The sequence below is a fragment of the Chiloscyllium plagiosum genome, unplaced genomic scaffold (genome assembly GCF_037043375.1).
Source record: "Chiloscyllium plagiosum isolate Xiang-an unplaced genomic scaffold, Cpla_swu_hap1 HiC_scaffold_27, whole genome shotgun sequence".
Taxonomy (NCBI): Eukaryota; Metazoa; Chordata; class Chondrichthyes; order Orectolobiformes; family Hemiscylliidae; genus Chiloscyllium; species Chiloscyllium plagiosum.
In genome coordinates, this window is record NW_028270165.1 from 33,585,640 (window position 1) to 33,600,759 (window position 15,120).

The window sequence follows — 15,120 nt, forward strand, 5'->3', positions numbered from 1 at the left end:
CCGCACATCCCTGGGCACTATGGAGAATTTGGCACAGCTGATACACCTACAACTGCACATTCTGGGGCACTATGGAACAAATTAGCATGGGCAACCCACGCTAACCTGCACATCCCTGGGCACTATGGGCAATTTAGTATGGCCAATCTACACGAACTGCATAACCCTGGGCACTATGCGACAATTTAGCATGGCCAATCCATCCCCACCTGCACATCCCAGGCACTATGGGTAATTTAATACGTCCAATCCACCCACACCTGCACATCCCTTAACAGTATGGGACAATTTAGCATGGCGAATCCACCCTAATGTGCACATCCCTGCACAGTATGGATAATTTACCATGGCCAATCCACCCTAACCTGCACACACCTGGGCACAATGGGTAATTTGGTAGAGCCAATCTACCCTAACCTGCGCATCCCTGGGCACGGAGAGACAGTTTCGCATGGCCAAGACACCCTAACCTGCACATCCCTGGGACCAAAGGGACAAATTAGCATGGAGCATCCACCCTAAGCTGCACATCATTGTTGATAATCGGCAATTTAGCAACATCCATCCACCCTAATACGGATATCGCTAGGCACAATGGATAATTTAGCATGGTCAATGCCCCCTCACCTACACATCCCGAGAAACTATCGTATTTTAGCACGGATAATTCACCCTAAAATACACATCCCTGAGCACAAAGGGACAATTTAGCGTGGCCAATCCTCACTAACCTGCACTTCCTTGGGCACTATGAGTCAAATTAGAATGGCCAATCCAACCCAAGCTGCTCACCCCTGAGCACTATGGGTAATTTAGTATGGCCAATACACCGTGACCTGCACATCCTTGACCACTATGGATCAATTTAGCATGGCCAATCCATCCTAATCTGCACATCTCTGGGCACTATGGGACAATTCTGCATAGCCAATACACCGTAACCTGCGCACCTTGGGCAGTATTGGTGACTTAGCATGGCCAATCCAACTAAACCTGCACATCCCTGGGCACTACAGGTAATTTAGCATCACCAATCCACCCTAACCTGCACATTTCTGGGCATTGTGGGACAATTTAGCATGGCCAATCCACTCCAAGCTACACAATCCAGAACATTATAGGTAATTTAGAATGGCCAATCCACTGTACCTTGCACATCATTGGACACAATGGGACAAATTAGCATGGCCAATCCACCCTAATCTGCACGTCCCTGGACACTATGAAACAATGTAGCACGGCCAATCCACCCTAACCGGTAGATCCCTGGGCACTATGGTTAAATCAGCACGGCCAATCCATCCTAACCTTCATATCTCTGGGCATGATGGGACAATTTACCACAGCAAATCCAGCTTAACCTGCACAGCGCTGGGTTCTAAGGGTAATTTAGCATGGCCAATCCACCTGAACCTGCACATTCCTGGGCACTAAGGAACAAACAAGCATAGCCAATCCACCCTACCCTGCGCATCTCTGGGTAATTTAGCATGGCCAAAATTGCCAAAACTGCACATCCCTGGGCGCAAAAGGGACAAATTAGCATGGACAATCCACCCTAACATGTACATCCCTGGGCACTGTGAGTAATTTAGCATGGCCAACCCACCGTAACCCGCACATCATGGGTAATTTAGCACAGCCAATCCACCCTAACCTGCACATCCCTAGGCACTAGGGGAAATTTGGCATGGCCAATCCACTCTAACCTGCACATTGCTGGGCGGTATGGGTAACATAGCAATGCTAATCCACCCTAACCTGCACATCCCTGGACAAAATGAATAATTTAGCAGGGCTAATCCACTTGAACCTGTACATCCCTGGGTACTGCGTGTAATTTAGCATGACCAATTCAACCTAACCTGCACATCCCTAGGCACTGTGGGAAAATGCAGCATGGCGAATCCACCCTAACCTGCACATTCCTGGGCACTGTGGGACAATTTAATATGGCCAATCCACCCTAATCTGCACAACTCTGGGGATGAAGGAACAATTTAACATGGCCAATCTACCCAAACATATTCACCCCAGGGGCAGTATGGGTCAAATTACCATGGGACATCCACCCTAATCTGCTCATCCCTGGACACTATGGGCAATTTAATATGCTAACCTGCACATATTTGTGCACTATGGGTAATTTTGCAATGCCAATCTACCATAACCTGTCCATACTGTGAACAATGCATAATTTAGCATGGCCAACCCACCATAACCTGCACATCCCTGGGCACTATGGGTAATTTAGCATGGCCAATCCACCATAACCTGCACATCCCTGGGCACTATGGGCAATTTAGCATGGCCAATCCACTCGAACCTGCAGATCCTTGGGCACTAGGGATAATTTAGCATGGCCAATTCACCCTAACAGCACATACCTGGGCACCTTGGGTAATTTAGCACAGCTAATCCACCATACCTTGCACATCCCTGGGAACTGTGGGAAAATTTAGCATGGCCAATTCTCCCTAACCTTCACATTTCTGAGCACTATGTCTAACTTAGCATGGGCAATCCACCAGGTCTTGCAAATCCCTGGGCAGTATGGGTAATACAGCGTGGCCAATCTACCTGACCTACACATCCCTGAGTCCTATGGGTAATTTAGCATGGCCAGTCAATCCTAACTTGCAAATCCCTGGACACAATGGGTTATTTAGCACGGCTAATCCACACTAAATTGACACATTGCTGGGCACTATTCAACAATTTAGTATGGCCAATTCACCCTAATGTGCACATCCCTGTACACTATGGGTAATTTAGCACAGCCAATCCATCGCAACCTGCACGTCACTGGGCACAAGGGTACGTTAGCATTGCCAATCCACCCTAACATGCACATCCCTGGGCACTATGGGTAATTTAGCAAGGCCAATCCACCCTAACCTGCACATCCCTGGGCACTATGGGTAATTTAGCATGGCCAATTCACCCTAACCTGCACATCCCTGGGCACTATGGGTAATTTAGCACAGCCAATCTGCCCTAACCTGCACATCCCTGGACACTATGGGTAATTTAGCATGGCCAATCCACCCTAACCTGCACATCCCTGGGCACTATGGGTAATTTAGCATGGCCTATCCACCCTAACCTGCATATCCCTGGGCACTGTGGGTAATTTAGCATGGCCTATCCACCCTAACCTGCATATCCCTGGACACTATGGGTAATTTAGCACAGCCAATCTGCCCTAACCTGCACATCCCTGGACACTATGGGTAATTTAGCACGGCCAATCCACCCTAACCTGCACATCCCTGGGCACTGTGGGTAATTTAGCATGGCCTATCCACCCTAACCTGCATATCCCTGGACACTATGGGTAATTTAGCATGGCCAATCCACTCTAACCTACATATCCCTGGACACTATGGGTAATTTAGCATGGCCTATCCACCCTAACCTGCACATCCCTGGACACTATGGGTAATTTAGCACGGCCAATCCACCCTAACCTGCACATCCCTGGGCACTGTGGGTAATTTAGCATGGCCTATCCACCCTAACCTGCATATCCCTGGACACTATGGGTAATTTAGCATGGCCAATCCACTCTAACCTACATATCCCTGGACACTATGGGTAATTTAGCATGGCCTATCCACCCTAACCTGCACGTCCCTACGTGCTACGGTGAATTTAGCATGGCAGATATACCCTCAGCTGCACATTCCTGGGAACTGTGGGACAAATTAACATGGGCAAACCACCCTAACCTGCACATCCTTGGACACAATGGGTAAATTAGCATGACCAATCCACCGTACCTTGCACATCCCTGGGAATTGTGGAAAAACTTAACATGGCCAATCCTCCCTAATCTCCACATATCTGAGCACTAGGTCTAATTTAGCATGGACAATCCACCAGATCTTGCAAATCTGTGGGCAGTATCCGACAATTTAGCATGGCCAATCCATCCTAATTTACACATCACTGGGCACTATGGGTAATTTAGCATGGTCAATCCACCCTAGCCTGCACATCCCTGGGCACTATGGGACAATTTAGCATGGCCAATCCACCCTAACCTGCACATCCCTGGGCACTATGGGTAATTGATCATTGCCAATCCACCCGAACCTGCACAGGTCTGGGCACTACAGCTAATTTAGCAGGGCTAATCTATCTTAACCTGCACATCCCTGGACAATATAGAAAAATTTAGCATGGTTAATCCACCCTAATCTGCACAATTTAGCACGGCCAATCCATCGTAACTTGCACATTCCTATACACTATGGGTAATTTAGCATGGCCAATCCACCAGAACTTGCACATCCCTGTGCACTATGGGACAATTTAGCACAGCCAATCCATGGTAACCTGCACATTCCTGGGCATATGGGATAATTTAGCATGGCCAATCCATTGTAACCTGCACATCCCTGCACACTATGGGATAATTTAGCACGGCCAATCCATTGTAACCTGCACTTCCTGGGCACTATGGGATAATTTAGCACGGCCAATCCATTGTAACCTGCACATTCATGGGCACGATGGGTAATTTAGCATGGCCAATCCATCGTAACCTGTTCATTCCTGGGCACTATGGGTACGTTAGCATTGCCAATCCACCCTAACCTGCACATCCCTGGGCACTGTGGGTACCTTAGCATTGCCAATCCACCCTAACCTGCACTTCCCTGGGTACTATTCCTTATTTAGCCTAGCCAATCCACCATACCTTGCCCCTCCTTGGACACGATGGGACAAGTTAGTATGGCCAATCCACCCTAACCTGCATAAACAGGGCAGTATGGGACAATTTAGTATGGCCAATCCACCCTAATCTGCATACCCCTGGGCACTATGGGACAATTTAGTGTGGCCAATCCACCCTAACCTGCACATCTCTTTGGGTACGAAGGAACAATTTAACATGGCCGATCTACCCAAACATGCACATCCCTGGGCACTATGAGTCAAATTACCATGGGGCATCCACATCCACCTTATTCTGCTCATCCCTGGACACAACTGGCAATTTATTATGGCCAATCCACCCTAACCTGCACATCCACTGGACAGTATGGGTAATTTAGCACATCCCTGCACACTAAGGAACAATTTAACATGGCCAATCTACCCATTGCATGCACATCCATGGGCACGATGGCTAATTTTGCATGGCCAGTCCACAGTAATTTGCACATCCCTGGGCAATATGTGTCAAATTACCATGGGGCATCCACTCTAACTTGCTCATCCCTGGACACAACGGGCAATTTAGTATGGCCAAACCACGCCAACCTGCATATACTTGGGCACTATGGGTAATTTTGCAGGGCCAATCCACCATAACCTGGCCATCCTGTGAACTATGGGTAATTTAGCACGGCCAATCCACCCGACACTGCACATCCCTGAGCACGAGGTGGCAATTTAGCATGGCCAATCCATCCTAACCTGCACATCCCTCGACATTATGGGTAATTTAGCACAGCTAATCCACTCCAAACCTGCACATTCCTGGGCATTGTGAGACAATTTGGCATGGTGAATCCACCGGAATCTTTACATCCCTAGGCAATATGGGTAATTTAGCATAGCCGAACTACATTAACCTGCACATCCCTGGGAACTATGGGTAAGTTAGCACGGCCAATCCACCCAAACCTGTGAATCTCTGGATGAAATGGGTAATTTAGCTTGGCCAATCCACCCTAACCTGCTCATCCGTGCGTACTGTGGGACAATTTAGCACGGCCAATCCACCCAAATCTGCACATCCCTGGGCACTATGGGACAAATTAACATGGGCAAAGCATCCAAACCTGCATATTACTGGATACTATTGGTAATTTAACATGGCCAATCCACCCTATCATGGAAATCCCTGGGCACTATGGGTAATTTAACACGGCCAATCCACCCTATCATATAAATCCCTGGGCACTATGGGTAATTTAGCATGGCAATCCTCCCTAACCTGCACATTCCTGGACACTATGGGCAATTATGTGTGGCCAAACCATGCTAACCTACACATATTTGTGCACTATGTGTAATTTAGTACAGCCAATCAATCCATCCTCACCTGCACATTCCTTGGCACTAAGGGTAATTTAGCATTGCAAATCCACCCTAACCTGTACATCACTGGGCACTATGGGTAATTTAGCATGGCCAATCCACACTAACATTCACATCACTGGGCACTATGGGTAATTTAGCCTGGCCAATCCATCCTAACCTGCACATCCCTATGCACTGTGGGACAATTTAGCAGGGTCAATCCACCTAACCAGCACATCCATGGGCACTTTGGCTAAATTAGTAGGGCTAATCCACTCTATCCTGTACATCCCTGGGCACTAAGGATAATTCAGCATGGCCAATATACGATAACCTGCACACCCCTGGACACTATGGGACCATTTAGCATGGCCAATCCACCCTAACCTGCACATCCCTATGCACTGTGGGACAATTTAGCATGGCCAATCCACCCTAACCTGCACAGTGCTGGGCACTATGGACAATTTAGCACGGCCAATCCACCCTAACCTGCACATCCCAATGCACTGTGGGACAATTTAGCAGGGTCAATCAACCTAACTTTTACATCCCTGGGCACTATGGCTATATTAGCAAGGTAAATCCATCCTATCCTGTAATCCCTGGGCACTGGGTAATTTAGCAAAGCCAACCCACCCTATCCTGCACATCCCTGGACAGAATGGGTAATTTAGCATGGCCAATCCACCCTAACCTGTACATCCCTATGTGCTGTGGGACAATTTAGCAGGGCCAATCCACCTAACTGGTACATCCCTTGGCACTATGGCTATATTAGCAGGGCTAATCCATCCTATCCTGTACATCCTTGGGCACTGGATAATTTAGCACAGCCAATCCACCCTAACCTGCACACATCCCTGGACACGATCGGTAATTTAGCATGGCCAATCCACCCTACCTTGCACATCACTGGGCAGTATGGGAATCTTTAGCATGGCCAGTTCACCCTAATCTACACATCCTTGGGCACTGAAAATTTATCAAGGCCAATCCACCCTAGCCTGGTTATCCCTGGGAACTATGGGTAATTAAGCATGGCCAATCCACCCAAAACTGGACTCCCTACGCACTATGGGACAATTTAACATGGGGCTTCCACCTTAACCTGCACATCCCTGGGGACGATGGCTAATCCATCAAAGCCTGCAAATCCCTGGTCACTATGGCTAAGTTAACCTGGCCAATCCACCCTAACCTGCACATCCCTGGGCACTATGCGACAATTGAGCATGGCCAATCCACCCTAACCTGTACATCCCTACGTGCTGTGGGACAATTTAGCAGGGCCAATCCACCTAACTGGTACATCCCTTGGCACTATGGCTATATTAGCAGGGCTAATCCACCCTATCCTGTACATCCCTGGACACTATGGGTAATTTAGCATGGCTAATCCACCCTATCCTGCACATCCCTGAGCACTATGGGTAATTTAGCATGGCTAATCCACCCTATCCTGTACATCCCTGGACACTATGGGTAATTTAGCATGGCTAATCCACCCTAACCTGCACATCCACAGACACTATGGGACAATTTAGCACGGCCAATCCACCCTAACCTGCACATCCCTGGGCACTATGCGACAATTGAGCATGGCCAATCCACCCTAACCTGCACATCCCTGGGCACTATGCGACAATTGAGCATGGCCAATCCACCCTAACCTGTACATCCCTACGTGCTGTGGGACAATTTAGCAGGGCCAATCCACCTAACTGGCACATCCCTTGGCACTATGGCTATATTAGAGGGCTAATCCACCCTATCCTGTACATCCCTGGACACTATGGGTAATTTAGCATGGCTAATCCACCCTATCCTGCACATCCCTGAGCACTATGGGTAATTTAGCATGGCTAATCCACCCTATCCTGTACATCCCTGGACACTATGGGTAATTTAGCATGGCCAATCCTCCCTATCCTGTACATCCCTGGACACTATGGGTAATTTAGCACGGCTAATCCACCCTAACCTGCACATCCACAGACACTATGGGACAATTTAGCACGGCCAATCCACCCTAACCTGCACATCCCTGGGCACTATGCGACAATTGAGCATGGCCAATCCACCCTAACCTGCACATCCCTGGGCACTATGCGACAATTGAGCATGGCCAATCCACCCTAACCTGTACATCCCTACGTGCTGTGGGACAATTTAGCAGGGCCAATCCACCTAACTGGTACATCCCTTGGCACTATGGCTATATTAGCAGGGCTAATCCACCCTATCCTGTACATCCCTGGACACTATGGGTAATTTAGCATGGCTAATCCACCCTATCCTGCACATCCCTGAGCACTATGGGTAATTTAGCATGGCCAATCCACCCTAACCTGCACATCCTGGGCACGATGCGACAATTGAGCATGGCCAATACACCCTAACCTGCACATCCCTGGGTACAACAGAACAATTTAGCATGTCCAATCTACCCTAGCATGCACATCCCTGAGCACTATGGGTAATTTAGCATGGCCAATCCACCCTAACCTGCACATCCTGGGCACGATGCGACAATTGAGCATGGCCAATACACCCTAACCTGCACATCCCTGGGTACAACAGAACAATTTAGCATGTCCAATCTACCCTAGCATGCACATCCCTGAGCACTATGGGCAATTTAGCATGGCCAATTCACCCTAACTGGGTCATCCTTCGACACCACGGATAAGTTATAATGGCCAATCCACCCTCAGCTGGACATCCCTGGGCAAATGGGACAAAAGAGCACGGCCAATCCACCCTAACCTGCACATTCCTGGGCACTATGGTTAATTTAGCACGGCCAATCCACCCTAACCTGCACATCGCTGGGCACTATGGGTAATTTAGCACGGCCAATCCACCCTAACCTGCACATCCCTGGGCATTATGGGTAATTTAGCATGGCCAATCCACCCTAACCTGTACATCCTTGGGCAAATGGGACAAATTTGCACAGCCAATCCACCCTAACCTGCACATCGCTGGATGTTACAGGCAATTGTGAATGGCCACTCCACCCTACCTGCACATCTCTGTGTATTATGTGACAATTGAACATGACCAACCCCTCCTACCCTACACATCTTTGGACACTATGGGTAGTTTAGCCCGGCCAATCCGCTCCAAACCTGCACATCTCTGAGCACTATGGGAAAATTTAACATGGCCAGTTCAACCTAACCTGCACATCCCAGGCACTGTGTGAAAATTTAGCATGGTCAATCCACCCAAACACGCACATTCCTGGACACTATGGGTCATTTAGCATGGCCAATCCACCATAACCTGCACATCCCTGGGTACTATGGCTAATTTAGCATTGCCAATCTACCCTAACCTGAATATCCTTGGGCACTATGGGTAATTAAGCATGGCCAATCCACCTGAAATTGGATTCTCTACACACTATGAGACAATTTAGCATCGCCAGTCCATCTGAACCTGCACATCCCTGGGCACTATGGATGATTTAGCAGGGCCAGTCCATCTGAACCTGCACATCCCTGGGCACTATGGGTAATTTAGCAGGGCTAATCCACCCAAACCTGCATATCCCTGAGCACTATGGGTCAAATTAGCATGGGACATTCACACTAACCTGCGCATCCCTGGGCACTATGGACAATTTAGTTTGTCAATCTACACTATCTTGTGCATCCCTGGACACTATGGATAATTTAGCACAGCCAATGCACCCTAACCTGCACATCCCTGAGCACTATGGGTAATTTGGCATGGCCAATTCACCAAACCTGTGCATCCCCACGTGCTCTGGGACAATTTAGCAGGGCCAATCCACCTAACCAGCACATCCATGGGCACTATGGTAAAATTAATAGGGCTAATCCACCCTATCCTGTACATCTCTGGGCACTGGGTAATTTAGCATGGCCAATTCACCCAACCTGCACATTCCTGGGGATTATGGGAAAATGTAGAATGACCAATCCTCCCTAACCTGTACACCACTGGGCAATATGGGAAACTTTAGCATGGCCAGTTCACCCTAACCTGCACATCCTTGGGAACTGTGGGTAACTCAGCATGGCCAATCTACGATAACCTGCACAGCGCTGGGCACTATGGGACAATTTAGCACGGCAATCCACCCTAACTTGCACATCCCTGGGCACTATGGGCAATTTAGTATTGTAAATCCATGGTATCTTGTATATCCCTGCACAGTATGGATAATTTAGCAAGGCCAATCCACCCTAACCTGCATATCCCTGAACACTGTGTAATTTACCATGGCCAATCCACTGAACCTGTGCATCCCTAGACACTGTGGGTACATTAGCACAGCCAATCTACCCTAACCTGCATATCCCTGGGCACTATGGTAAAATTAATAGGGCTAATCCACCCTATCCTGTACATCCCTGGGCACTGGGTAAAATTAATAGGGCTAATCCACCCTATCCTGTTCATCCCTGGGCACTGGGTAATTTAGCATGACAAATTCACCCAACCTGCACATCCCTGGGCATTATGGGAAAATTTAGAATGACCAATCCTCCCTAAGCTGTACAACACTGGGCACTATGGGAAACTTTAGCATGGCCAGTTCACCCTAACCTACACATCCTTGGGAACTGTGGGTAACTCAGCATGGCCAATCTACGATAACCTGCACAGCGCTGGGCACTATGGGACAATTTAGCATGGCCAATCCACCCTAACTTGCACATCCCAATGCACTGTGGGACAATTTAGCAGGGTCAATCAACCTAACTGGCACATCCCTTGGCACTATGGCTATATTAGCAGGGCTAATCCATCCTATCCTGCAATCCCTGGGCACTGGGTAATTTAGCAAGGCCAACCCACCCTAACCTGCACATCCCTGGGTACTATGGGTCAAATTAGCATGGAGCATCCACCCTAACCTGCACATCCCTGGGTACTATGGCTAATTTAGCATGGCCAATCTACCCTAACCTGCACATCCCTGGGGACGATGGCTAATCTAGCAGGGCTAATCCACCCAAGCCTGCAAATCTTGGGCACTGTGGCTAAGTTCGCCTGGCCAATTCACCCTAACCTACACATCCCTGGGCACTATGCAATAATTGAGCATTCCCAATCCACCCAAACATGCACATCCCTGAGCATTGTGGGCAATTTAGCATGGCCAATCCACCCTAACTGGGTCATCCTTGGATACTACGGATAGTTTAACATGGTCAATCCATCCAAACCTGCACATTCCTGAGCACTATGGGTAATTTAGCATGGCCAATCCACTTGAACCTGTACATCCGAGGGCACTATGAGCAATTTGGCATGGCCAATCCACCCTAACCTGCACATCGCTGGATGTAACGGGTAATTGTGAATGGCTACTCCACCCTACCGGCACATCCCTGGGCACTATGTGACAATTGAGCATGGATAACCCCTCCTACCCTGCACATCTTTGGACACTATGGGTAATTTAGCCTGGCCAATCCACTCCAAACCTGCACATCTCTGAGCACTATGGCTAATTTAGCACAGCCAATCCACCCGAACCTGTACATCTCTGGGCACTAAGGGTAATTTAGCACGGCCAATCCACCCGAACCTGTACATCCCTGGGCACTAAGGGTAATTTAGCATGGCAAATCCACCCTAACCAGCGCATCCCTGGACACGACAGGCAATTTTGCATTGCCAATCCAGCCTACCCTGCACATCATTGGACACCATGTGTAATTTAGCACGGCCAGTCCACCCTAACCTGCACATCCTGGGCACTATGCGACAATTTAGCACAGCCATTCTACCTTAAAATGCACATTCCTGGGCACTATGGGTAATTCAGCACGGCCACCCTACGATAACCTGCACATCCCTGGGAACTGTAAGTTATTTAGCATGGCCAATTCACCCTAACCTGCACATTCCTGGGCCGTATGCCTAATTTAGCATGGCCAATTCACCCTAACCTGCACATTCCTGGGCCGTATGCCTAATTTAGCATGGCCAATTCACCCTAACCTGCACATTCCTGGGCCGTATGCCTAATTTAGCATGGCCAATTCACCCTAACCTGCACATTCCTGGGCCGTATGCCTAATTTAGCATGGCCAATTCACCCTAACCTGCACATTCCTGGGCCGTATGCCTAATTTAGCATGGCCAATTCACCCTAACCTGCACATCCCTACACACTGTGGGACGATTCCTTGGATGCTGCCTGACCTGCTGTGCTTTTCCAGCAACACATTTTCAGCTCTGATCTCCAGCATCTGCAGTCCTCACTTTGTCCTCGAAGATTTTAATCTACTGCGAATCCTCTTGCAAGGATGCCTTCCTTGAAGAAGCTTTCTTCCTCCCACTACAAGGATTTCAGTGAGTCCCTCTCTCACTGCACACCCCAGGTCATCTCCTCTGCACAGAAGCTCTTCAGCCGATTCCTGAAGAAGGGCTTATGCCCGAAACGTCGATTCTCCTGCTCCTTGGATGCTGCCTGACCTGCTGTGCTTTTCCAGCAACACATTTTCAGCGACGATTTAACATAGCCAATCTATCCGAACCTGCACATTATGCGACAATTTAGCATGGCCAATCCACCGAACCGGCACATCCATGGGCACGATGGCTAAGTTAGCAGGGCTAATCCACCCGAACCTCCACATCCTGGGACAAAATGGGTAATTTAGCATGGCCAGTCCACCCTAACCTGCACATCCCTGGGCATAGACCGCTATTTCCCTTCCCACGTGGTTAAAGATGCCCTCCAACACATCTCGTCCACATCCCGCACTTCCGCCCTCAGACCCCACCCCTCCAACTGTAACAAGGACAGAACGCCCCTGGTGCTCACCTTCCACCCTACCAACCTTCGCATAAACCAAATCATCTGCTGACATTTCCGCCACCTCCAACCTGACCCCACCACCAGGAATATATTTCCCTCCCCACCCCTTTCCGCCTTCCGCAAAGACCATTCCCTCCGTGACTACCTGGTCAGGTCCACCCTACAACCCACCCTCCCATCCTGGCACCTTCCCCTGCCACCGCAGGAATTGCAAACCCTGCGCCCACACCCCTCCCTCACCACCATCCAAGGCCCTAAAGGAGCCTTCCACATCCAAAGTTTTACCTGCACATCCACTAATATCATTTATTGTATCCGTTGCTCCCGATGTGGTCTCCTCTACATTGGGGAGACTGGACACCTCCTAGCAGAGCACTTTACGGAACATCTCTGGGACACCCACACCAATCAACCCCGCCCTTAGCCCAACATTTCAACTCCCCCTCCCACTGTGCCGAGGACATGCAGGTCCTGGGCCTCCTCCACCGCCACTCCCTCACCACCAGACGCCTGGAGGAAGAACGCCTCATCTTCCGCCTCAGAACACTTCAACCCCAGGGCATCAATGTGGACTTCACCAGTTTCCTCATTTCCCCTTCCCCCACCTCACCCCAGTTCCAAACTTCCAGCTCAGCACTGTCCCCATGACCTGTCCTACCTGCCTATCTTCCTCTCCACCTATCCACTCCACCCTCCTCTCTGACCTAGCACCTCCATCCCCTCCCCCATTCACCTATTGTACTCTATGCTACTCTATCCCCACCCCCACCATCCTCTAGCTTTTCTCTCCACCCTTCAGGCTCTCTGCCTTTATTCCTGATGAAGGGCTTTTGCCGGAAACGTCGATTTTCCTGCTCCTCAGATGCTGCCTGAACTGCTGTGTTTTTCCAGCACCACTGTAATCCAGAATCTGGTTTCCAGCATCTGCAGTCATTGTTTTTACCTTGGCCAATTCACCCTAACCGGCACATCCCTGGGCAGTATGGGAAAATCTGGCATGGCCTAACCTGCACAACCCTGAGCTGTGCACCTAATTGAGCATGGCCTATCCACCCCAACGTCCACATCCCTGGGCACTATGGGTAATTCTGCAAGGCCAATCCACCATAACCTGCACATCCCTGGGCACTATGTGAAATTTCGCATGGCAAATCCACCCAAAGCTGCACAACCCTGGACACAACAGGACAATATAGCAAGGTCAATCCACCAGAACCTGCACATCTCGTGGCACTTTGGGTAATTTAGAATGGCCAATCCACCCAAACCTGCACAACCCTAGGCACTATGGGTAATTTAGTATGGCCAATCCACCCGAAACTGCACATCCCTGTGCACTGTGGGACATTTTAGTATGGCCAAAACACCCAAACCTGCACACCTCTGGTCACAAAGGGACAAATTAGCATGGGCAAATCACCAGAACACGCACATCCCTATGGACAATGGGCAAATTAGGAAGGCCAATCCACCCTAACAGAGTTATCCCTGAGCACTATGGGGAATTTAGCACAGCGAATTCACCCTAACCTGCACATCCCTGGGCACTACGGGTAACTTAGCATGGCCAATCCACCCAAACCTGCACATCCTTTGAAAGTATGGGTAATTTAGCATGGTCAATCCACCGAACACGGCTCGTCCCTGGGCACTATGGGACAATTTAGCATGGCCAATCCATCAGAATGTGCACATCCCTGGGCACTGGGGTAATTTAGCAGCGTCGATCAACCCTAACCTGCACATCCCTGGGCACTGTGGGACAATTTTGCATGGCCTGTCCATCCAAACATGCACATCCCTGGGCACTGTGGGACAATTTAGCATGGCCAATCTACCCGAGCCTGCATATCCCTGCACACTATGCAACAATTTAGCATGGTCAATTCACCTACCCAGCATATCCATGGGCACAATGGTTAAATTAGCATGGCTAATCCACCCTGACCTGCACATCCCTGGGCACTGTGGTGTAATTCAGCACGGCCAATCCACCCTAACCTATATATTCCTGTGCATTATGGGACAATTTTGCTTGGCCAATCCACCCTAACCTGAACATCCCAAGGCACTACGGCTAAATTGGCATGGCAAATTCACCCGAACCTGCACATCCTGAGCACTGTGGGACTGTGGCTAACTTAGCACAGCCAATTCCCCGCTAACCTCCACAACCCTGGGCACTATGGCACAATTTAGAACAGCCAATCCACACTAACCTGCACATCGCTGGGCATTATGGGTAATTTAGCATGGCCAATACACTGTAACCT